The following is a 24979-nucleotide window of genomic DNA, read 5'->3' as shown; positions in this document are numbered from 1 at the left end:
AGTAGCATAAACAAGATAGGAATGTATCTCTCTCTCATGCAGTTGTCCAGGGATAGACACTCCAGGGGTGGTGGTGTGGCTGCATCGTGCAAGGTCCCTCTGTCTTATTACTCCCTGGTTGTCATTCCTGGGATGTTGTCTTTGGCACCAGGTCCCTGGTCAAGCAGCAGGATTGAGGAAGGGCTGGAAGAATGGGCTTGCCCTGGACTCAGGAACGTGCTCTGCAAAGAGCATTTAGAGCCGCTCCTTCCATCCCATCGTCCAGAATTTAGTTTCATGGCCTCTCATAGCTGCGGGGGAACCTGAGAAAGGAAGGCTCTATTCTAGGTGGTCAGATATGTCAGCTCAATGTCAAGGGTTTTATTACGTAGAAATAGACGAAGATCAGTATTGGAGCAGCTTTCGGTCTCTTTCTCCCTGACTCATTAACTTTTCCCTCCAGCTTTCTTGAGGTCTAATTGACCTCTCATTAAACTTTTAAGTCTACCAACTCAGAGCTTCATTAGCTAGCATTAATATCTTGTGAATGGAGGGACCGATGTCTCTAAAACCATCAGACCAGTCTTTGAGGTGTGTTTAGAAAAATAAAAGACTTTTTAGAAGAAAGTGAAATGAAAAGCTTCATGGGCTGCAGGGCTTCCCGCATTCTCTGTAAGCAAAAGACACTTTCCATGTCCCATGAGGCCCCAAGAAGACATGACCGAGCAGGAGGTGAGGGCGGACCCGGACCGGTGCAGCTGCCAAGGCCGCCCCGCCCCGCTCCCCGCCCCCCCCCGCCTTGGAATCCGCGAGAACCTGGGGTGGGGGTGGGGCTGGCGGGCAGAGAGCAGCTGAGCTGACGCCACTTGGCATCAAGAACCTTAACAGCTTTTTATATTTTTTCCGGGTGGAGGAAAGCAGGGGACGTAAATACTTTACTGGAAGAAGGTTTTTTTTTTAAAAAAAAAAGAGAATCTGTACTTGGACTGTTGGGAAGAGAGAAAGGGAGTGGAGGATGGGCTGGGAAATATGAGTAGGTTGGTTTCTGACTCTCTGAGCTGTAGATTCGTATTAACAGCCAGATCTTTCTGCTCGCGAGCCTGTCAACACTTCAGCCGGCGCGGAAGGTTCCTGGGAACCGTCTTGGGCGTTTGTTTGGCAGGCGTGCCCAGGGCCAACTGGGTGCCCCTCCAGGCTGTTTGGCTTGGAACTGCTCTTTTAGGACTGCAGGGCTGGAACAAAGGGGCCCTGTTGGTTACTTCCAGATTCTGGAAGAACTCTGCTTTTAATGATAGTGTGGAGTTCATGGCATGTAAACTTCCCATACTCACAGGTTGGTTTTATTTTTTTCCTAATTTTATTTTTTTTTCAAGCTAAGCTTAAGAGGCATATGCTTGAATCGATTCGGCACTCACAGAAAGGGTCTGTCTACTCCACAGAGTTTAGACGAGGTTCCAGCCGGGCTGTGGCACAAGCCTGCCCTGGTAAAACAGAGACACAGGGTACAGATTGTAGAGAATCATCATTACCCTCAACGATGAACAGCATTTCAGAAATCTTTATTCGTTTGTGGAGCCTGTTCCGCGATCTTGATGGGTGTGCTTTAACAGCAAAATCAGATTAAATCTAAAGAAAATAACTGTTAAAAGAGGTGGAGGAAAAAAGGTTGGCAAAGCCTGAAGTTCTGGCAGGGGCTCGGCAAACGTTAGGATAAAAGATTAATAGGTTCAAATTTTTTATTCAAACAAAGCTCTGTTTTTAAAAGGACATCTGATTGCAAAAATACAAACCTTGGTCATCTGATACTTTGAGTAAATGAATATATGTAGTGTTCTACAGCATTAATTAGGTTATACGGTGCCCTTTTAAGGTAAGTAGCAGTTAATGATTGAGTATGATATGAACTGATGTACAATAGACAGCCAAGTCTATTTTGGTGCATTTAAGTCCATTCTGTTGATCACCTATATTGTTTGTGTGCATCATGTGAGACACTGGAGTTAGGGTGCGAGATATACAGAAATGGGAAGCTGTGAATTCCTTCCCACAGCAGGTGAATTATACAGTAGGAGAAGATAACTGAGGTCTACACATAAATATAATTTACCATATCTTGTAATCGATGCTAAGGATGGCTACAGCCGTAATGGTAGGCTTCCTTTTCGGAGACTGACTTATTGTCTGCCAGCCATTATATAATTTCAGTTCAGTTCAGTTTACTCAGTTATATCTGGCTCTTTGCGACCCTGTGGACTGCAGCATGCCAGGCTTCCCTGTCCATCACCAACTCCCAGAGCTTGCTCAAACTCATGTCCATTGAGTCGGTGATGCCATCCAGCCATCTCATCATCTGTCGTCCCCTTCTCCTCCTGCCTTCAATCTTTCCCAGAATCAGGGTCTTTTCAAATGAGTCAGTTCTTCACATCAGGTGGCCAAAGGATTGGAGTTTCAGCTTCAGCATCAGTCCTTCCAATGAATATTCAGGACTGATCTCCTTTAGGATGGACTGGTTGGATCTCCTTGCAGTCCAAGGGACTCTTAAGAGTATTCTTCAACACTACAGTTCAAATCATCAATTCTTCAGTGCTCAGCTTTCTTTATAGTCCAACTCTCAGATCCACACATGACTACTGGAAAAACAACATGATGTCAATCACTATGACATGGCAACTCCCTACATAAAATACTATGAGGAAATCTAGTAATGAAAAAAGATATAACTTGCTCAAGGTCAAAGCTAAAAGCCTGGGGAGCCAGGTTTCAGACTCAAACTGCTAGATCCTTGCTCTCTGCACTATAAGACACACATAGGGCACACCAATGAAGACGTGACTGTTTCTGGTTGGAGTGATCAAAGACTGTCAGAGAGAAGTGTCATCCGAGCTGGGTCTTAAAGGATGTACAGTTATCTCTCAGCGCCTGCGAGAAATAGGTTCCAGGATGGATGCTCAAGTCCCTTATATAAAATGGTATAGTGTTTGCATCGGAGAAGGCAATGGCACCCCACTCCAGTACTCTTGCCTGGAAAATCCCATGGATGGAGGAGCCTGGTGGGCTGCAGTCCATGGGGTCGCTAAGAGTCAGACACGACTGAGCCACTTCACTTTCACTTCTCACTTTCATGCATTGGAGAAGGAAATTGCAACCCACTCCGGTGTTCTTGCATGGAGAATCCCAGGGACAGGGGAGCCTGGTGGGCTACCGTCTATGGGGTCGCACAGAGTCAGACACGACTGAAGTGACTTAGCAGCAGCAGCAGCAGTGTTTGCATATAACCCATGCACATCTTCCCATATACTTTCAGTCATCTCTACATTACTTATTGTTGTTCAGTCCCTAAGTCATGTCTGACTCTTTGTGACCCCATGAACTACAGCACTCCAGGCTTCTCCTCTGTTAATAGTTACCTGCACTAGGTAAATTTAAGTTTTGCCTTTCCAAACTTTCTGGAATTAAAAAAATAATATCTTCCATTCACAGCTGCTCAGATTTACAGGTGCAGAACTCTCGGATATGGAGGGCCCACTGTGCAAGTTTATGACAGAGTGGTGGAAGGGAATAAAATAAAGATGTGGAGACAGAAAAGTACAGAGGCTGTTTAAGGAACTTAAAAGAAGTCTAATTTAGTGACAGTTTAGTGAGTAGAGGGAAATAAAATGGACAGATTGAAGCTTGGTTGGGGGTATCAAGCAGAAGTCCAATGGTGACCATTCATGTATTGAATTGGGTCCAGGGCAAAAATCCCAACTCTATGGCCTGGTTTCCTTGGAGAGTAGAGTTCAACAGGAATCGAACAAGAGTTCAACACTCACTTTCCACCTTTGTGTCTGTGCTTCCCTGTCAGGGCACCCTCAGTTCCCTCTTCTGCTCCCCACCTCTTTACAGGAGGAGGGCAGGCACTCCCATTCTTCTGCCCACCCCCACCCCCAGTCCTCCACTAGTCCCCATCCAGAGTAGAACCAGTGGTTTCCTGGTTGGTGAGAACATGAGCCTCCCACTGGCCACTTTTTAACGATGGTCAGAATGTCGGTGTGTTAAAGGACAACCTCATCTGAGTCATTTCCTGTGTCCACAAGGTCAGCTCCGTGCTTCCAGCCCAGGACCCTGATGGTGCTGCTGTCTTGCCTTAAGACCTTCTTCTGTCCATCTTGATGCATCTTGGCGGCTAAGTGGACTCCTGCTCATCTTAGACTGAGGGGTCAAACAAAAAGAAGCCTTTCTTAGCCTTCTTTGTGCTATGCTGTGCTCAGTTGTGTCAAACTCTTTGCGACCCCATGGACTGTAGCCCACCAGGCTCCTCTGTCCATGGGGATTCTCCAGGCAAGAATACTGGAGAGGGTTTCTAGGCCCTCCTCCAGGGGATCTTCCCAACCCAGGGATTGAACCCAGGTCTGTCACATTGAAGCTGGGTTCTTTACCACCTGAGCCACCAGGGAAGCCCAAGAATACTGGAGCGGGTAGCCTATCCTTTCTCCAGGGGAACTTCCTGACCCAGGAATCAAGCCAGGGTCTCCTGCATTGCAGGTGGATTCTTTACCAGCTGAGCTGCCCGGGACTTAAACCTTACTTGCCAAATCTGCCTTGAGTTGGAATGATTAAGTCCTTGACCAGCTGTTAATAAATCGGCATCTTGTTTTCCTGTTGGTTTATTCTCATCACCAGTCCCAGGAAAGGCAGATACTTGTGAGGGGTAGCGGCGGGGGGCGGGGGTAGGAATTATGGGGGTGGGGGGTGCAAAACTTTCTGGCTTCGCATTTTTTTCAGTTCCATACCCTAAAAAAGGAAAAATTTTCAAAATTCAGTTTCATACTGCAAATACTTACTGGGCCTATAGCACATGTAAGAAACTGTTCTTGATGTTGGGAACTGGTGGGGCAAGGACAGGAGATAAAATAGCTTCCCTCACAGAACTGCAGTAGAAACTTGCGTTGATTTAGTTTACCATAGAAGTTTAATAGAAGAATTCACTTCTTCCAATTTACTGCAAACTCTACAAAATATCAAATGACAAATTGACTCATAAGAGCTCTTAGAAGTGAGAACTGGGTGTCTTCCAGGGGGTTACATAAGACAATACTGTTTATAAAAATGAGCTTCTTTTGTAGTTTTTCGTGATTCTGGAAGCTTCAGTTACCTTTCTCACCTCTGATAACTTTCAGAAGTCGTGCAAAAATGCTACCCAACAAGGCTTTTCTAAGCAAAAGCAGGACACTCCCCTAGTCTAGGATCCAGCTCTTTTCAAATTTCATCATAGATAACAGAAAACAAATGTTCAGAATAATTGTAAACAAACAAGTAAGAGATTTCCAGAAGCTTAAACTTTTAAAATTAGGTCTCAGAAAGTATGATTCCAATCGTGAGATTTATCCCCATCTTAGAATATCATCCTTAAAACTGTGTGACTGGAAAATTCTTTGCAATGTTCTTTTTCACTGTTCAATAGCATCTTTGCCTCCTCCTGGGCATATTGTGCTACCAGACAGAATATAAACTTCATTCTTTATTACAGAAAGTATCTATAAATGTCTACAGGAATATTCATAATAGGTTTTGCTTGTTTTAATGCTTTTCTTGTGATAATTTTGAGACATTGATTCTTTGCCAAGTAGCTCCAGTGTTCTGTGACTCTAGCCCAATTAATAGTTTCAAAAAGAAATTAAACCCCAGAGTTATGAGGGAGAATCAAACATGCAAAACAATGAAAAATTGAGATGGAAAAGAGCGAAAGCAGATTTCCCTGCCACGTTTTGGAGAGTGGGCCCCAAAATACACCTTCTCCATTTCTTCCCCATCCTTGGCTCCTTTCCGAAGCCAGATTCCCTATCAGATAAAATAAAAGCAGGCTAAACACTTAAGTGCACCATTTTTTTCTGTACCCGTCATTTTTCCCATCCCTGAAGCAAACATAGAAAGAACATTCTGCAGTTTTCCTGGGTAGGAAAGACCCAAGAAAGACACTGTAGCATTTGCTTCTTACAGGGAAGAAAGGGGACAGTGAAATGAAAAGAGGTTACCGTGCTCCCTGCTCCCTTCCAAGCTTCCACTGCCCCCACTTCGTGTCTGTTCATGGGCACGTAAGGGAACTGGCACCTCGACCTTTGCCCAGTGAGCCACAAGAAAAGATGTGTTCAGTGTTATTTCCTAGAGCCATGATATCTTCTCAAGAAGGTTACACATCAGTGGTCATACTGTCTTTAAAGACTGAATGGCGGTGTCTCTTGGTCCAGCTACACCCTACACTAGCTGAGACGTCATTGTCCCCGACTGCGAGGGAGCGGCTTGCTTGCTCAGCAATGAGTCAGCCATGCTTCTAGCTCTCTGTCAGCTGTATATTCAAGGCTTACACAAATGGCTTCTTTTATTCAACCCTAGTTCTTCAGTAGTTAGGCTTCTGTATTCTCTTAGTCCATTCAAGCTGCTCTAACAGAATCCCACAGGCTGGGTAGCTTACAAACAGCAGAAGGTCATTTCTCACATTTCTGGAGCAGAGATCAAGGCACCAGCCATGGTTGTGTTCCACCAGCTTCCTGATTCGCAGCCAGCACGTTCTCTCTGTACCCACAGATGGTGGAAGGAGTGAGGGAGCTCAGAGGGGTCTTTTATAAGAGCACTAATCTGATTCATGTGGGCCCCACCCTCATGACCTAAGCACCTCCCAAGGGCTCCATTGTGTATCATTGCTATGGGGTTGGGGGTGGTGGTTAGGATTTCAGCATAGGAATTTGAGGGGGATGCAGACATTCAGACCATACCATATACTGTCTTCTCAGAGACTTTATTTCTTGTCTTGTATCGTAGTAGTCTTCCTAGTGGCTGAATTGTTCCATTGTTGACTTCATTTTCTCCCTACTTGTAGCAGCCCTTGTCCTAGCCATGCCAGTTGCCCACCCATGTGGGCTTTTTAAGAATACCTGACCCACTCTCAGTTTGCCAGTTACCGTGGGCTTTTATTTGTGTATTGCCTGGTTTTCTCCTGAGGACTAACTCTTAGCTTTAAGGGTTCTTTTTCAGCTCACGTTGCCGGGTGCCATTTGTTCCTAAAACAGCTGAACCTTTACCTTACTTGTTTGCTCAAAAATCTGGCTTTCTTTTGACACTGTGGCTTTGATTGGATACTTAGTCTATTCTTTTTCCACTTATGCTCATGTTACCACCAGAAAAACATCTATTTCTGCTTTATTGACTATGCCAAAGCCTTTGACTGTGTGGATCACAATAAACTGTGGACAATTCTGAAAGACATGGGAATACCAGACCATCTGACCTGCCTCTTGAGAAACCTGTATGCAGTTCAGGAAGCAACAGTTAGAACTGGACATGGAACAACAGACTGGTTCCAAATAGGAAAAGGAGTATGTCAAGGCTGTATATTGTCACCCTGCTTATTTAACTTATATGCAGAGTACATCATGAGAAACGCTGGGCTGGAGGAAGCACAAGCTGAAATCAAGATTGCCGGGAGAAATATCAATAACCTCAGATATGCAGATGACACCACCCTTATGGCACAAAGTGAAGAGGAACTAAAGAGCCTCTTGATGAAGGTGAAAGTGGAGAGTGAAAAAGATGGCTTAAAGCTCAACATTCAGAAAACAAAGATCATGGCATCCAGTCCCATCACTTCATGGGAAATAGATGGGGAAACAGTGGAAACAGTGTCAGACTTCATTTTTTTGGGCTCCAAAATCACTGCATATGGTGGCTGCAGCCATGAAATTAAAAGACGCTCACTCCTTGGAAGGAAAGTTTATGACCAACCTAGATAGCATATTCAAAAGCAGAGACATTACTTTGCCAACAAAGGTCCATCTAGTCAAGGCTATGGTTTTTCCTGTGGTCATGTATGGATGTGAGAGTTGGACTGTGAAGAAGGCTGAGCACTGAAGAATTGATGCTTTTGAACTGTGGTGTTGGAGAAGACTCTTGAGAGTCCCTTGGACTGCAAGGAGATCCAACCAGTCCATTCTGAAGGAGATCAGCCCTGGGATTTCTTTGGAAGGAATGATGCTAAAGCTGAAACTTCAGTACTTTGGCCACCTCTTGCGAAGAGTTGACTCATTGGAAAAGTCGCTGATGCTGTGAGGGATTGGGGGCAGGAGGAGAAGGGGACGACAGAGGATGAGATGGCTGGATGGCATCACTGATGCAATGGATGTGAGTCTGGGTGAACTCTGGGAGTTGGTGATGGACAGGGAGGCCTGGCGTGCTGCGATTCATGGGGTCACAAAGAGTCAGATATGACTGAGTGACTGAACTGAACTGAACTGAAACTCTGGTTTGAGAAAACTAAATCTGACAGCTGAAAAGGGCACTTAAAAATTCATTAATTGGGTTCTCATTTACAACTGTGTTGTTTTTCTGCCTTTTCTAAAATTAATATTGCTTCTTGTGAATTCATGAATTTATTTGAATACTTTTGTTTGATTTTCATACATCTTACATTTTCAAGCAGTTAATATTTTTCCATAATGATACTGATAAAGCTATCATCCCTAAACAAGTAAATTATTAACTTAAAACTGAGGTTTAGGTAGAATTCTGTTTCCTTCATTTGCTAATAGCCTATCATAAGAACATAGGAATGTGAACTGAGTCATGCCAGGGTCAATCCATTCTCGTGTTCAGCTATGAATAGCTACTTCAAGCAACATGCAATGGTAATTTGTAACTGTGCTACCTAACAAGCTTTAAAAGTAACTATGTCCCAGAAGGATAATAGCAGTTTATAGCCCTTTTAGTCATAAATTTGTCCATGTCTTTTATGATTCTGTTTGTATTTCCTAAGAGAACCACTTCTGCTGTGGACATCAGTGAGCTCTTTTTGGCTGTATCAAATAGACATAGGTACAGAAAGTGATGGAGGGGGAATAAATTTTATTATTCGTGCTAATAAAATGTAATTAAAGTATGGTTTGATCCAGAAAAGTAACTGTAAGATATTTTATATGTTTGGTGCCTTTAGTGTGAGGTAGGGGAAAGAATAAAGACCTCAAAGACAGATCAAAAGACATGTCCTTTCCTATCTTCATGACCTCTCTGAACCTGTTTATTTAATCTGTTAAGAAAAAGTTAATATTTATCTTTAAGGTCTGTTGTTAGAGTTAAAATAATAATAAGAGAACTCAGTACTTAGTAAGAAGTTAATATATGAAAGTAATAATTAGTAGTAATACTAATTTGATATATCTCAATTCAAAGAACATATTCTTTGAATTAAAAAAATGAAGAAGGGATACTAAAGAATTAGAATTATATTTGATCTTGGCAACATATAGGCGGAACTGTCAAAAGGAACATGGCCTAAACCTGTACTAATACAGCAGACACTAGCCTCATGTAGTTATTTATACTTAAAAATTTAAATTAAATCTGTGGTTGTACTAGCCACAGTTTAAATGCTCAGAAGCCAAATGTTGCCAGTGGCTACCATACTGAATAGAACAAATAGACAATATTTCCATCATTGCAGAAAGCTCTGTTGGGCAGTGCTGGTCTGGACCCAGAGATTCTCTGTAGGCTTCACTGCTCCTATCAAAAGGGAACAGTCTGGAATTAGGCAGCCTCTCACATTGCAGGGAACTGGCCAATGCCAATTTCTAGTTCCCCTTCCCCACCATGTTAATGGCTTCTCCGTCTCTGCTAACTTGTCCCGTGGCACAAAGTGCCAAGGCACATTTTTCTGTTCTTACAGCATCTAGCAGAGCCTGTCTTGTTTCAAGGTATCTATTCACTAAATTCAGCTCAGATATTAACCTTTGAGAGCATATAACCCTTCACAGGAATAATTCAAAGTAACGATTGAAATACCTCTCAGTATAGAATTTTCAGGAGGAGAATTAAAGATGCAGAATATACCCTGTTCTCTTTAAAAAACCATGGTATTTGGGTGGCTCCATGGTTCCCTCTGTCCACAGCTGGTTCTATTCTGACTCCATTAGTTGGATAGATTAAAACATGAAATATCTCTTGGAGGAATCAAATTTTGAGAGACAAACATGGCAGTTATATTTATTGTTTGGGAAGTTTTTAAAAAGTGTATTCTGTTCATATTATGGGCCATGTGATTCTAATAAGGCCCAACTGTTAGTGAGTTTGAAATGGCTAAACAGTTAAATGCTGAAGGTCTGCTCCCAGGTGGAGCTCTTAATGATTTGAAAGTGTTAGGATGTTAATTGGCTTAGAACAATAGAGGGGTCATCATATCTGCTCAGATCTGATCCAGAAATTACTTCTTTCTGCTTGAAATCGTTGTTTTCAATGTTTTCATTGCCCTAATAAGGCAGAATACAGAAGGTGTTTCTGGAGGGAGAGGATGCGAGATCACATGATAAAAGGAGAAGATGTTTCCATTATGTGGCAAGTATTTCACAGGGATCCTTGGAGAATTGCAACCCTTTAAATATAGCTGGGGGAGACCATACCTAAAACTAGTACTTTGAACAGTCATAATACAAGAGACTATTTTCTGCTTTAATACCTAAGAGTGACAAACTTGGAACAAAACTCCCTGGGTCTAGACACAACAGAAGATATATAAAAAGATCAGTAGAACCTGGAGGCTCAATGTAAGAGAGAACGCCGACCAAGCCAGAACAGAAACAATGCTCCCAGTCACATTGAAAGAAGTCAACAACTCAACACTTGTCAGGAAGAAAGGATATGAAGCGGTATTAGAATTCTCACCATGTATTAAAATTTGCTCAGTTAAGTTATTAAGCTCTAATTAAATGTATATAGTTCATGATGTATAGTGTGAATTCATCTTTTTCAATTAATTTCTTGATTTAAAAAAAATCTTGGTTAAAATTCATTTCCTGTTCATAAATAGATGAATAGATATCTTATTCATCATTTCTATTCATAGATAGCATTGACCTGAATCGAACAGACTGCTAGATATTTCTTCAGTAAACATGGGTTTCAGTTCAGTTGCTCAGTCATGTCCAAGTTTTTGCAGCCCCATGGACTGCAGCTCGCCAGGCTTCCCTGTCTATCACCAATTCCTGGAGCTTGCTCAAATTCATGTCCATCGAGTTGGTGATGGGTTTAGGAAACAATAAACAAGGTGAATAGACAACCCCTTAGAATGGGAGAAAATAATAGCAAATTAAACAACTGAAAAAGAATTTATTTCCAAAATATACAAGCAGTTCATGCAACTCAATACCATAAAAACAAACAACTGAATCAAAAAGTGGGCAGAAGACCTAAACAGACATTTCTCCATAGAAGACATACAGATGGCTAGTAAACACATGAAAAGATGCTCAACATCACTTGTTATTAAAGACATGCACATCAAAACTGCAATGAGATATCACCTTACACCCATCAGAATTGTTTTTGTTGTTGTTCCGTTGATCAGTTATGTCCTCCTCTTTGCAACCTCATGGTCAGAATGCTTGTATGCATGCTAAGTTCCTTCAGTCGTGTCTAACTCTTTGCAACCCCGTGGACTGTAGCCTGCCAGGCTCCTCTGTCCATAGGATTTCCCAGGCAAGAATACTGGTGTGGGTTTCCATTTAAGAATGGCCATGAAAAAATCTACAAATGGTCAATGCTGGAGAGGGTGAGGAGAAAAGGGTACCCTCTTGCACTGTTGGTGGAAATGTAAATTGATATAGCTACTATTTAGGACAACATGGAGATTCCTTAAAAACCTAGGAATAAAACTACCATAGGACCCAACAGTCTCACTCCTGGGCATATGCCCTGAGGAAACCATAATTGAAAAAGACCAGGTACCCAGTGTTCATCGCAGCGCTGTTTACAATAGCCAGATCATGGAAGCAGCCTAGATGTCCATCGACAGATGAATGGACAAAGAAGCTGTGGTACATATACGCAATGGAATATTACTCAGCCATAAAAGGGAATGCATTTGAGTCAGTTCTAATGAGTTGAATGAACCTAGAGTCTATTATACAGAGTGAAGTAAGTCAGAAAGAGAAAAACAATGTCATATATTAACACATATATATGGAATCTAGAAAGATGGTACTGATGAACCTATTTGCAGGGCAGCAATGGAGATGCAGACATAGAAAACAGACTTGTGGACATGGAGGAGGGGAGGAGAGGGTGGGATGAATGGAGAAAGTAGCATGGGAGCATATACACCACCATATGTAAAGTAAATAGTGGGAGTTTGCTATATAACTCAGGGAACTCAAACCGGTGCTCTGTGACAACCTGGAGGGGCGGGATGGGGTGGAAGTGGGAGCGAGGTTCAGAGGGAGGGGACGTAGGTATACCTATGGCTGATTCTTGTTGATGTAGGGCAGAAACTAGCACAATTTTGTAAAGCAGTTATCCTTCAATTAACAATAAATAAAAAATATATAATTGGAAAATAAATGATGGGTTTATTTGGGATAATAGAGAATTATAACTCAGGGTCTGTAATCCCCTGTTGAGCCACAGGCAAGTCCTCACTCAGCAAGGAAAGAATATTTATATAAAGGAGGAAAGGAAATTGGGGGAAACACCAGTAAACAGAGAGTCCATGGCTCGTCATTGGCGGAGTCCTTGCCAGGAAAGAACGCTGGTCTCTGCTGCCATTACAGGGCCTGAGAGCTCCCCATTCTGGTCTCCAGATTCCATTTAACTGAGATTTTTGTTTACTAATATTTTACAATAGCTATTTTGCTTGGCTCGACTGTCAGTTGATACTTGGGTCTGAGATTGTGTGCTCTACCTTGCAATGTGAGAAAAAGGGTGCCCCACCTAAACGTATCTTAACAGGACTTGTTTCTGCTCAGCCAGCCAACGCAAGTCATGTGTTAGAGGAAAGACGGGGTAGTGACACAACACTCCCAGAGGCTCTGGTCAACCAAACAGGATCTCTGATCTATCTCTGCTTCTGATTTCCCCTTTGTCTTTGGCAGACTCACTCCACTTTTAGCTGCCTAACTCTCCCCACTCCTAAACGTGTGTGTGCATGCTCAGTCATGTCCAGCTCTGTGCGACCCACCAGGCTTCTCTGTCCATGGCATTTTTCCAGTCAAGAATACTGGAGTGCATTGCCATTTCCTATTCCAGGAGAACTTCCTGACCCAGGGATCAAAGCCACGTCTCCTAAGTCTCCCGCATTGGCAAGCTAACTCTTTACTACTGCACCTCCTGGGAAACCCCGCACTTGAAATAAGAGAACTCCAGTTGCTGAGCCACTTAACAGGACTGTTGGCCTTCCCCGCTGGAGTTCTGTCCTACCAAAGTCCAGATGAGTATCAATAGCTTGTTTCCAAAATGTCTTCAATTATTGTGTACTTTTCTACGAAAGATTGAAAAAGTACCGTGAACCATCCCAAACCTTTCTGTATTCCCCTTCCCCACCCAGGCTAAGCACACTTGAAGAAATACAGTATGAGCTTGCACTGTGTTGGCAAGGATGTTTTTAAATGTGTGTATGTGTGTGTTTACCCATGTGGTTTAAAAACAACCTAAGTGAACTAAGTAAAGTAAGCTTATGCCATGCTTACCAAGAATATTAGGAAGCAGAGGCCCTTCAATATCTGAATTAGCTCTGGCACTGTTTCAGGAAAAAACTGGCTCACATCTCTTGCATAAGTCTTATGTAAGAGATTAGATGTGGTGCCTGAACTATCCCACTTCCCTACAGCATGGAAAAAAGAAAAGCATGCTGTGTCGTTGTTCCTTGCTAGCTCTCTCAATGTCAAGGGATTCTTTACTTATAGAAGTAAAGCATCTCAGTTCCTAAGGGGGAAAAAAATCTTAGTTTTTCTAGTGTCTGTCGCACAAACCTATGTAGAAGTAAACGGAAGAGGGAAGAGGGGGAAAGCTGAGGTACAGGCAGTAAGTAGTTCGGAACTTGGGTAGGTATTTAAATTGGTTCTTGTATAAACAGTAACAAGAATTACAGTTTTATGGTTAAAAGCCACATTCCATACATAGCTTATTCCATATCACTGAAGAAATAATTAGATTTTCCCACAACTCATAAAATAGCTCCTCAGAATTTAGAGTTCACAGTTCACTACCATAATCATTATATTCTGGAAAGAATTTAGTGCAAGTCTGATCTCCAGATATTTTGACCAAAACAGGAATGAAGGACAGACATGACTTGGATAGCCTCCCCTGTACCATAAGCGTCGTCACACCCAAGGCCATGTGCCCAATGCACAGGGACACTAAACGAACCAAAACATCAGCGCTTGGGGCAGAAGAAGGTTTATTGCAGAGCCCAGCAAGGAGAATGGGGAGCTTGTGCTCGAAAGACCCAGGCAGACTCCTGGATGATTTTCAGGGAAGTTTTTAAAGGCAGCATTTGGGCTGAAGGGGGTATGACTTTCTCCTGATTGGTTGCTGGTGAGGTAACAGGGCAGTGTTCCAGGAATTCTCCTGCTCAGCCTGAAGTTGCCATCCTCCACCTGGGTGGGGGCCTTGGTTCCTGTAGAACAACTCGAAGATATGCATCAGATGGTTGTATACATCCCTCGAGAAGGAACTAGGACTCTGTCTTCAGCCTGCGCTGTGGTTTCCTGACTGCTTTTCCTTTGTTTCTGCACCCCCCACCTTCCCTAATTAGTAACGGCTCAGATCTGCCCTCTGGAACTCAGGGAAAGTCTAGAAGGCTAAAGGCTTTTTCCTACACGCCAGAAACGGGGGGCACAAGAAAGCTTTTGTTCCCTGGAAGGGCCCCACAGGGTGATGCTCTGTTTCATAAGTCTCTGCTTGGTTCTCATTTCTGCCATATAGACTTTTCTCTTTCAAGCTCTGTGGTGGACAGAAAAGAGCTTAAAATGTCAAGTCAGGCCAACTAGCTCAGGTACAAATATACCAGCATCATCACTTACTTGCTGCGGGACCAAGAAAATTTGCTTAATCACTTTGAGCTTACTTTCTCCATGCGAAAGGAGAATTATTATTATCTACCCTGTAGGGTTGTTATCAGAATTTAGATTAAACCAACCAACTTGTGTTGAGTGCTTTTTGTGATACTGTGTTTAATAATAAGAAATATGTAGTTAGTCTTCTGACTCTATCCCTGGCACAGTTCCTAAAACCATTGGAATTTCCTGAGTGATAAGAGTGAGAAAGGTGTTTATTGTTATTCATTTTTTGTTCACTACCCAGAGTTTGTTAGTGAAGTGACTTTTGGAAAGCCCCTAGGGATGGATGCTATTCACTAGAGGAACAAACTGGCTACTGAAAAGGTAGGAACTTTCAGCCCCACTCCCTGACCTCCAGGGAGGGGAGAGGTGCTGGGGGATGAATCTTTCGTGTATGTGTGTGTGTGTGTGCTAGTTGCTCAGTCATGTCTGACTCTTTGTGGCCTCATGGACTGTAACCTGCCAGGCTCCTCTGTCCATGGAATTTTCCAGGCAAGAATACTGGAGTGGGTAGCCATTCTCTTCTCCAGGAGATCTTCCTGACCCAGGGATCAAACCTGGGTCTCCTGCATTGTAGGCAGATTCTTTACCGTCTGAGCCACCTGTGAAGCCCCATCATAGATGGCCAAAGATTTCATTGGCCATCTTACTTCAGGAAGACTCCGTGAAACCCCCAAAGGATGGGGTTCAGACAGCTCCCAGGCTGGTGAGCAAGTGGAAGTGTTAGGAGGTTGACACACCCAGAGAGGATGTGGGAGCCTCAGCCCCTTCCATGTACCTGGCCATCTGTGGCTATTCCATCTAGCTGTTCCTGAGTTATATCTTTTTATAATAAGCTAGTAATTTAGTAAGTAAACTGTTTTCCTGAGTTCTGTGAGCCACTCTGGCAAATCGGTCAAACCCAAGGAAGGGATAATGGGGACATTTGATTTATGGATGGTCGGTCAGAAGCACAGATGTTTTATTTGGAGGCAAACTACTCTCAGAGACTGTCTTCACCAGTAATTTATTTAACACAGGTTCACTACAGGAATTATCATTTATAATAATATTTTGCAAGCCAATATTTCATAAACCAATAAAGAAATAACATATTTCAAGCCAGTAATAGGTTAGTTACACTATTGTTCCAGGCAGAGGGGAAGTCAAAGGAATAAAGTCCAAATTCAGTTGAAGAGCACCTTTCTATGAGTTGGTTTTCAGCAGTCAGTCCTTCCAACTAAAAATACAGAAATGGAGTGTGTTGTAGTAGACAACACAGGAGTGGTTTTCTTAGACAGCTTACTATGTAACCGTCATGTTCTCAGCACTTTATCCAAAAAAAAAATATTCATTTCATCCTCAGAGCAATCCTATGAAGTAGGTGTTATTATTATCCTTTCTTTCCTGATGAGGAAACCAAGGCCCAAATAACTCATAAATGGAGTAATAAGGTGTGAATGAGGTCCTGTGACTCTGGAGCCTGTCAATGTGTAAAATAACAAATATATTATTGTTGTTTAGTCACAAAGTAGCGTCTGACTCTTTGCAAACCCATGGACTGTAGCCCTCCAGGCTCCTCTGTCCATGGGATTTTCCAGGCAAGAACACTGGAGTGGGTTTCCATTTCCATCTCCAGGGAACAAATATATTAGCACTTAGCCAACCACAGGGCCCATATTAAGTTCTCATGAATGGTTGTTACACTTCTCTCTCCTCTTTCCAGAAAAGAAAATTTGGAATGAGATAACACATGTTCCATCTTCTTGGAGGGTCCCCTTGAGCCAGGAGGTAGCTTTAGATGGCATCAACTTGTTTCGAGCTGCACTTCTGAGCAGTCCCAGGAGGGCCCTGGGGTACTGAGAGTTACCACAGAGCTCAGCAGTCCCTGGGCTGGGCTTTAATCAGAGATAATATGGTTTGTTTTGTTTAATTTTTTGACCATGCCACATGACATATGGAATCTTAGTTCCCTGACCAGGGATTGAACCCAAGCCCCCTGCTGTAGAAGCACAGAATCCTAACCAATGGACCACCAGGGAAGTCCCTCATACATGGCATTTTAAGAAGCTTCACATTGAAGGAATTGGAAGATTTAGTGGTCTAATGGAATAATTAGGCTGGAATAATTAAAACACACAAGCTGGAATCACAAGCTGGAATCAAGATTGCTGGGAGAAATATCAATAACCTCAGATATGCAGATGACACCACCCTTATGGCAGAAAGCAAAGAAGAACGAAAGAGCCTCTTAATGAAAGTGAAAGAGGAGAGTGAAAAAGTCTGCTTAAAAACTCAACATTCAGAAAACTAAGATCATAGCATCTGGTCCCATCACTTCATGGCTAATAGATAGGGAAACAGTGGCAGACTTTATTTTGGGGGGCTCCAAAATCACTGCAGATGGTGACTGCAACCATGAAATTAAAAGACGCTTACTCCTTGGAAGGAAATTATGACAAACCTAGACAACATATTAAAAAGCAGAGACATTACTTTGCCAACAAGGGTCCGTCTAATCAAGGCTATGGTTTTTCCAGTGGTCATGTATGGATGTGAGAGTTGGACTATAAAGAAAGCTGAGTACTGAAGAATTGATGCTTTTGAACTGTGGTGTTGGAGAACTCTTGAGAGTCTCTTGGACTGCAAGGAGATCCAACCAGTCCATCCTAAAGGAAATCAGTCCTGAATATTCATTGGAAGGACTGATGCTGAAGCTGAAACTCTAATACTTTGGCCACCTGATGCAAAGAACTGACTCATTTGAAAAGACCCTGATGCTGAGAAAGATTGAAGGCAGGAAGAGAAGGGGATGACAGAGGATGAGATGGTTGGATGGCATCACCAACTCAGTGGACATGAGTTTGAGTAAGCTTTGGGAGTTGGTGATGGACAGGGAAGCCTGGTATGCTGCAGTCCATGGGGTTGCAAAGAGTCAGACACGACTCAGCGATGGAACTGAACTGAACCGAACTAAAAGAAGCCTGAAATATCTGCGTAAAGAAAACTTGTGCTTTTTAATGGTTATCAGGGAAAAGAAAGTCTGCATATGTCTTTGGCTTATATGAATTAAGACATTAAGTCATGGTTGCTTTAAGATGAGGCGTGGTCAGAGTCATAAAACTTCTTCAGAAACATTGTATAATGATATAGATAATGCATGCAAACTGACCACAGTGACATTCATAGAGCAATATCAGGTAATTTTTCATTGTTTTACTATTACAGTTGGTCTTATAGTATGTAAACTTTTGAAGACCTCTGGTTGGAATGGGAAATGTTTCTTGCCCCATGTATTCCTAGACGAGAGGGTAAACTGCACTGATTTCAGTGTCTCAAGCAAAATCAAATCCAAAAGCTGCTCAGAGCACCTGAAGTGTGATGGAGGGTCACCAAGTCAACTGGTCTGGCCTCGTGTGCTTCTCAAGGCATTGGCTTTCCTGCAGCCTCTTCCTGTGAGAACCGCAATTTCAGGGCTCCCTCGTTTCACACATCAGCTAATTTGATGGAACTGGCTCACTCCCGGCTTATAATTAGTTATCATGCCCTGTACCTTCAATATAGAAATTTACCCACATTTAGTCAACCATGTACAATTCACAACTATTTAAACTTACAGCTTTGTTTGAAGATTAGCAAGATAATAAATGTTATTCAGCCCACTGAGAAGTAGTTCTACTACCTGTGAGTTCTTTAGATTTGAATGCCTTGAAAATGACATCTATTTATGGGTCCACTGCTCAGTTGGGTCTCGGCTTAAGGCATATTTTTACCTTTATTTTAGTATTTTAAAAAATTTTCATGAAGCATAGTTGATTTACAATGCTGTTAATTTCTGCTGTCCAGCAAAGTGACTCTGTTATACACATATATTATTTTTCATATTCTGTTCCATTATACTGGAGAAGGGAGAGGCTACCCACTCCAGTATTCCGGCCTGGAGAATTCCAGGGACTGTGTGGTCCATGGGGTCGCAAAGCGTCAGACTTGACTGAGCGACCTTCACTTTCACATAGTGTATCACAGGATACTGAATGTAGTTCCCTGTGGCACCCAGTAGGACCTTGCTGTTTGCACTTGTTTTTGTATTAACTCTTTTCCCAGCTTTCCTGGGTCATGCAAAACAGCTTTCTGTATGAAGAGACTGGACGCTGAAGGTGCTTGTCAGCACATGTGCAGTGTCCCATCAGCTTCTCCTTGGTGTCCATAGGTCATAAGCCAGTAGCAGCTTAATGTGTAGCTGGAGAGATGCTTCCAGTGTCAACCTGTATATTAAGTACTAGTAAAGCTTACTTTGGAGAAGGCAATGGCACCCTACTCCAGTACTCTTGCCTGGAAAATCCAATGGACGGAGGAGCCTGGTAGGCTACAGTCCATGGGGTTGCCAAGAGTCGGACACGACTAAGCGACTTCACTTTCACTTTTCACTTTCATGCATTGGAGAAGGAAATGGCAACCCACTCCAGTGTTCTTGCCTGGAAAATCCCAGGGATGGGGGAGCTTGGTGGGCGGCGGTCTCTGGGGTCGCACAGAGTCGGACACGACTGAAGCGACTTAGCAGCAGCAGCAGTAAAGCTTACTTGTGTTTAGATGAAAAGTAAATAGAACTTCTCCAGTGAATCTTCTTGTACATATCCAGAAGGGTGTGCACCCCAGTTTGAACACCATTACTCCCTTGAGGTACAGTTATAGAGTTACTAGATGCTAAAATGAAAGCTCATCCAAACCCATCCTTTTAACGATTGATGTATATAAAGCAAGGTTCCTTGAAAGTTTTTTGCAGAGTTGTTTATGCTGCTTACCCCCAACAGACTTTCCCTGGAACTTACAGTTTAATGCAATTCTGTTTTTCCACTGTTCTCCTGTATCGTTTGGGAGTTTTGCTGCACATGATTGTAGAGCTGGCTTATTCCATCTTAGAGTTTGTGGCAGGCCTATGATAGATGGCCCAGTTCTAGCATAGGATAGCAATTCATTTCAGTTTGCTAAATACTGTCACTGAAGTGAACCTCTGGTCCCCAGGGGGCAGTAGGCCATGGGACCACATAAACAGCGCAGTTGTAGGTCAGATCTGTTTTTATCCACAAAGACATGTCATATTTAGATGTGGTGTGATTCAGAGATTTAAATATTAAAATAATTTTAAATATATTTTGCAACAAGAATAGAAACATTAGAAATCACTGGCCATTTTTGAAGGCTAAGTACTGGAACAACGTTTGCTGAGCCTTCAGAATCTGCTGCAGGTGTCGAAGAATCAGAAACGTGAGCACACAGTATGGGAACACGTTGTTCAGACTGACTTTTAGTTTCCTATTGAGGTATAATTGGCATATAACAGTACATTAATTTCAAGTGTACAACATAAGGATTCGATATTTGTATATATTGTGAAACTATCACCACAATAAATCTAGTTAATATCCATCAAAAAAAAATCACTCTGCTATGTTTGTGCAGAAAATTATATTTACTGTAAGAGCTTTCTACTGAATGGCTTTAGAAACTGGACATCGTCTTTGGAGATGAGCTATGAGTGGATTTGTTGATTTGAGGATGGCACTAAAGTTTTGCTAGAATTGATGAGCTTTCTCCACGTTGTTTTTATATTTGTTTATTTCTCTGCACCGGGTCTTAGTTGAAACACATGGGATCTCGTTCCCTGGCCAGGGTTTGAACCCAGGCCATCTGCTTTGGAAACGTGGAGTCTTAGCCTCTGGACCACCAGGGAAATCCTGAGCTTTCTCTTTGCCCTGTACCACCATGGAGACAGTTCTCAGGTGAAGAGAACACCAGAATGAGTATTGATGAATACAAGACATAATTTAATATTCACTGTTTCCTCAGACTTTTCTTGAGATAGGTGTCTATTAATAAGAGTAGAGAATAAGAAAGAATTCAGTCATCCTAGTATGTGAACAACACCGGCTCTCAGACGGTAAGTCTCAAGTGCAGCTGGAGACTTAATTTCTAGGTTCAGAATATCAATCAGCCTGATTCTGTGGTTGGTGCCAGGAGTACTCGTCAATGGGGGACTTAAGGACAAATCCCCCATGCCAGGTTTGCTCGAACATTTCTGTGCACCTGCCAAGCAGATCATCTTGCAGCTCTCAGAGATTAAGGTCTTTAGTTAAATTCAGCGGCCAGCAGAAAATCCCCTCCAATAATATATTTTGTGGTTGAGGGGGTAACCAAAGCAATAAATATTCCACAGTCTTTTAACAACTGATAGGATGGATTCTTTCCTGATTTCTATACTCTAGTCAAATATAGAGTGGCATTGATACTGAAAAGGATTTTGTACGTTTGTAACTTTTCAAGCATACAAAGAAGACGAAGGAATAATACAGAGAATGTCTGTACACCCATATCATAGATTCAATAACATATCATTATTTTACTGTCTTTATCTTTTTACTTGTGTATTTACACACACACACACACACACACACACTTTTTTCCCCCAGCATGCACTAATGATCTTTGTATAACTGATTATTTCTTTGGTGGCTGTTTTTTAAAATGTATTTATTTTTTAATTGAAGGATTATAGAATTTTGTTGTTTTTTGTCAAGCATCAACATGACTCAGCCATAGGTACACATATAGTGACTGTTAAATGGTGATTTTTAGTCTATCATTTCTTGAACATGTGAGTGGACATTCTTCCTAAAAGAAAATATTCCTTTTACTCAGCAACTGGTGATGATGATAATTCTTCTCAAAAAGATCATGATGAGGGACTTCCCTGATGGTAACCAGTGGTTAAGACTTGCTTTCCAATAAAGGGTGTGCGAGTTCAGTCCCTGATCAGAGAGCTAAGATTCCACCTGCCTGAGGGCCAGGAAAAAAAAAAAGAAAAACAGAGACAGTATTGTAACAAATTCAATAATGACTTTAAAAATGGTCCACATCAAAAAAAAAAAAAAAAAGGACCATGACAACCTATTTAAGATCATTTAAAAATCAAAATGGAGTAACTGTGGTTCAGGCATCCAGAATGGAGCCAGGTGGCCATTGTTCAGACATGTTCGTGCATCGCTGAGAACTTGAATTTTGTGAACTGTGTCAAACTCAAGAACCCCACCAGGCATTTTCGAAAGAGTATCATCTGGCAGCTGCACACTTAGGATCTCAAGGTCTCCCTTTATAACTGTGCAACCATTCTGGATCCCAACCAATCCTTGCTTAACAAGCACTCTCACTTCTTGCCAGCTCCAGTCCTAATTCTGTACAAATAATTTATGTAACTTGGTGGATTTTGCCTACATAAGCCCACCCTCCCTCGCCCCCCTGCCCAATTTTGTAGCATAGCAGAACACAGTTCAAGGGTTTCTTAAATCCATATCACCCAGGCTATACTCTTTGGCTTGGCTCACATAAAATTCTCATATTTCTTTCATAATTTATTTATTTTTTAATTGAAGGAAAACTGCCTTACAGAATTTTGTTGTTTTCTGTCAAACATCAACCTTCTTAGGACACACTGTTTATTGATTGTTGGCACCGATGGCAGAGTAAATGCTTAATTTTTTTCTCTAAAAAAATTCAAATTAAACTTTTGGAATAATAGTAACTGCCACTTCTTTTTCTCTTTCCTGTTTTCTCCCTTCCTTCCTTTTGTTTTCTTTCAGCCTTTGTTAAATAGCATTGTGGACTCATAGATTCTTATTTATTCATCAGATTAAAATTACAGTCATTTTTTTTTTTTTTTTGAGCTTCACCTAGTGCAAACTTTGGCCAGTTGGAGGCTCTTCAAACTGTGCCCTTTGAAAGTTTTTTACTTTTTATTTTGAATTAGTTTCAAGCTTACAGAAAAGTTGCAAGAATAATGCAAAAAACCTTCCTCATTTCATCATCCAGTTATTAACATTGTACATTTGATTTATCATTCTCTTTCTGTTGTTTTTATTTTTCCCCAGAGCCATTTGAGTAAACCCTAGTCATGCCACCACATTAACTATGCCCATTTGAGTGTACATTTCTGCAAAAATATGAGGCACTCTCTTATGTAACCAAAGGACAGCCAGCAAATCCAGAAATAACAGTGATACAACATTACCATGATCCCCAAACTGCTTTAGTCACCTTCTGAGAAAGAAATTTAGTGCCCAGCTGTGTTGGAAAGAAGGCAGTTTAGAATGCTAAAACATGCAACCCAGAGATGAAATATGTTGACTCTGTAGTGTGTGTGACTCTGGTAACTGTCTCTAGAACTGGAATGTTATTTCTCTGAATATCCTTGGAGTAAGGTCTTGTAGGAAAAGATGATTGAGAGAAATTAGCCATAAATTCAATTTTTGTTTTTCTCTAACAAAATACATTCTTTTTTCATATAAGGACCTTAGTTCAGTTCAGTTCAGTTCAGTCACTCAGTTGTGGCCGACTCTTTGTGACCCCATGAACCGCAGCACACCAGGTCTCCCTATCCATCACCAACTCCCGGAGTTCACTCAAACTCACATCCATCGAGTCAGTGATGCCATCCAGCCATCTCATCCTCTGTTGTCCCCTTCTCCTCCTGCCCCCAATCCCTCCCAGCATCAGTCTTTTCCAACTACAAAAAGTTAGTCTTAAGAGCAAGAATTGAAGAGAAGACCCCTTAACATTTGTAGGCCCTTGCTGACTTTCAAACTACTTTTCCTGTAAAATTTCATCTCTAGAGCTGCAAACTTAGTTAGAACTTCCATTAAAGTTTTCAAATATTGTAAATGGGCTCCTGGTCTTGGCTGGTATAGATCAGAACTGACTTCCTAAACACCAAAAATTTGAGTGTCTTGAGTTCTCTGGGGTCTACAAATATAGGAATATTGTGAATACTTTTCTCAGTTGTTCAGTTGTGTCCAACTCTTGTTGACCCTTAGGACTGTAGCCCACCAGGCTCCTCTGTCCATGGGATTTCCCAGGCAAGAATACTGGAGGAGTTGCCATTTCCTACTCCAAGGGATTTTTCTGACCCAGGAATCAAATCCATGTTTCCTGCATTGGCAGGTGGATTCTTTACTGCTGAGCCACCTGGGAAACCCACATATGACTTAGCAATATAATTTACTGTCACTCCAGAAATGAATAAGCCAGTTTAAGTATCTATTTTAAAAGAGTTATTAGTTTTCCCCTATAAATTCTATTCTTTGTAAGAAATACAGGCCCGTTCTGAAAACATGCTTTATAACCCCTCACAAATGATCTCAAGTCATTGCTGAAATGAAGTGGAAGCTCACATTTCATGAGATGGACTTGTTTTGATAGTAGACTCTTGGATTATATGCTCCTTACAGCCTTTTGTATTAGCCTGAAGAGAGGATGAGGAGAAGGCAACGGCAACCCACTCCAGTGTTCTTGCCTGGAGAATCCCAGGGACGGCGGAGCCTGGTGGACTGCCATCTTTGGGGTCGCACAGAGCCGGACACGACTGAAGTGACTTAGCAGCAGCAGCAGCAAGGAGAGGATGATAAACAAGTGTATGACCCATGTAACCACAGAGAAGAAACGATCTTTCCCATATGCAGAATATGTCCCAACCCTGATGCCTTGCGTGTAATACTAGCTTGTACTTCCCCACTTCTGGACTAACCAATGATTATTTTTACTTATTTACTACAGTCTTTCACCAAAAGGAATTTGAGGCAGCTTGCAAAATTGATTAATAGGATTGGAAAACAGACTTCAGAGCCAAACTCGGATTTTCTCTGGAAGAAAGTTTCAGCACAGTAAGTGTAACAGTTGATCAATGCCAGAAGTTAAAACATTGCCTAGAAAGATTCATTAATACTTATTGTGTGCTTTCTGAGCTCTGGAAATACAAATGCACTTCAATCGCTACAGGATATGGCATGTTACATCAACTTAGATTACTTGCAGTTAAGGAAATACTGACAGCTTCCAAAATAAAGGAACATCCATGTAACAGAATGAGCTTCTCAGGTGGCACAGTGGCGAAGAATCCAGCTGCCAATGCAGGAGATGCAGGAGACACGGGTTCAATCCGTGGGTCAAGAAGATCCCTTGGAGAAAGAAATGGCAGCCCACTCCAGTATTCTTGCCTCAAAAATGCCATGGACAGAGGCGCCTGGTGGGCTCCAGTCCATGGGGTCACGAAGAGTCAACATGACTGAGTGACTGAGCACACATACCTGTGTAAAATATACAAAGCTCGTCTTTTAACA

General features: G+C 42.0%; 1 long non-coding RNA gene across 1 annotated transcript in view; it reads left to right on the top strand.

The window, feature by feature from the left end:
* The window catches only part of LOC102403853, a 34374-nt gene extending 9599 nt beyond the window's left edge, over nucleotides 1-24775 (top strand). The window contains exon 3 of the long non-coding RNA XR_003107578.3: nucleotides 24417-24775. This is a non-coding gene — a long non-coding RNA (uncharacterized LOC102403853). The remainder of the gene's footprint in view (nucleotides 1-24416) is intronic.
* The last annotated feature ends 204 nt before the right edge of the window (nucleotides 24776-24979 follow it).

Source organism: Bubalus bubalis, chromosome 1, assembly GCF_019923935.1.
Source record: "Bubalus bubalis isolate 160015118507 breed Murrah chromosome 1, NDDB_SH_1, whole genome shotgun sequence".
NCBI classification, from domain to species: domain Eukaryota; kingdom Metazoa; phylum Chordata; class Mammalia; order Artiodactyla; family Bovidae; genus Bubalus; species Bubalus bubalis.
The sequence above is the reverse complement of the archived record's forward strand: the minus strand, read 5'-3'. Positions and strand labels throughout refer to the sequence as shown.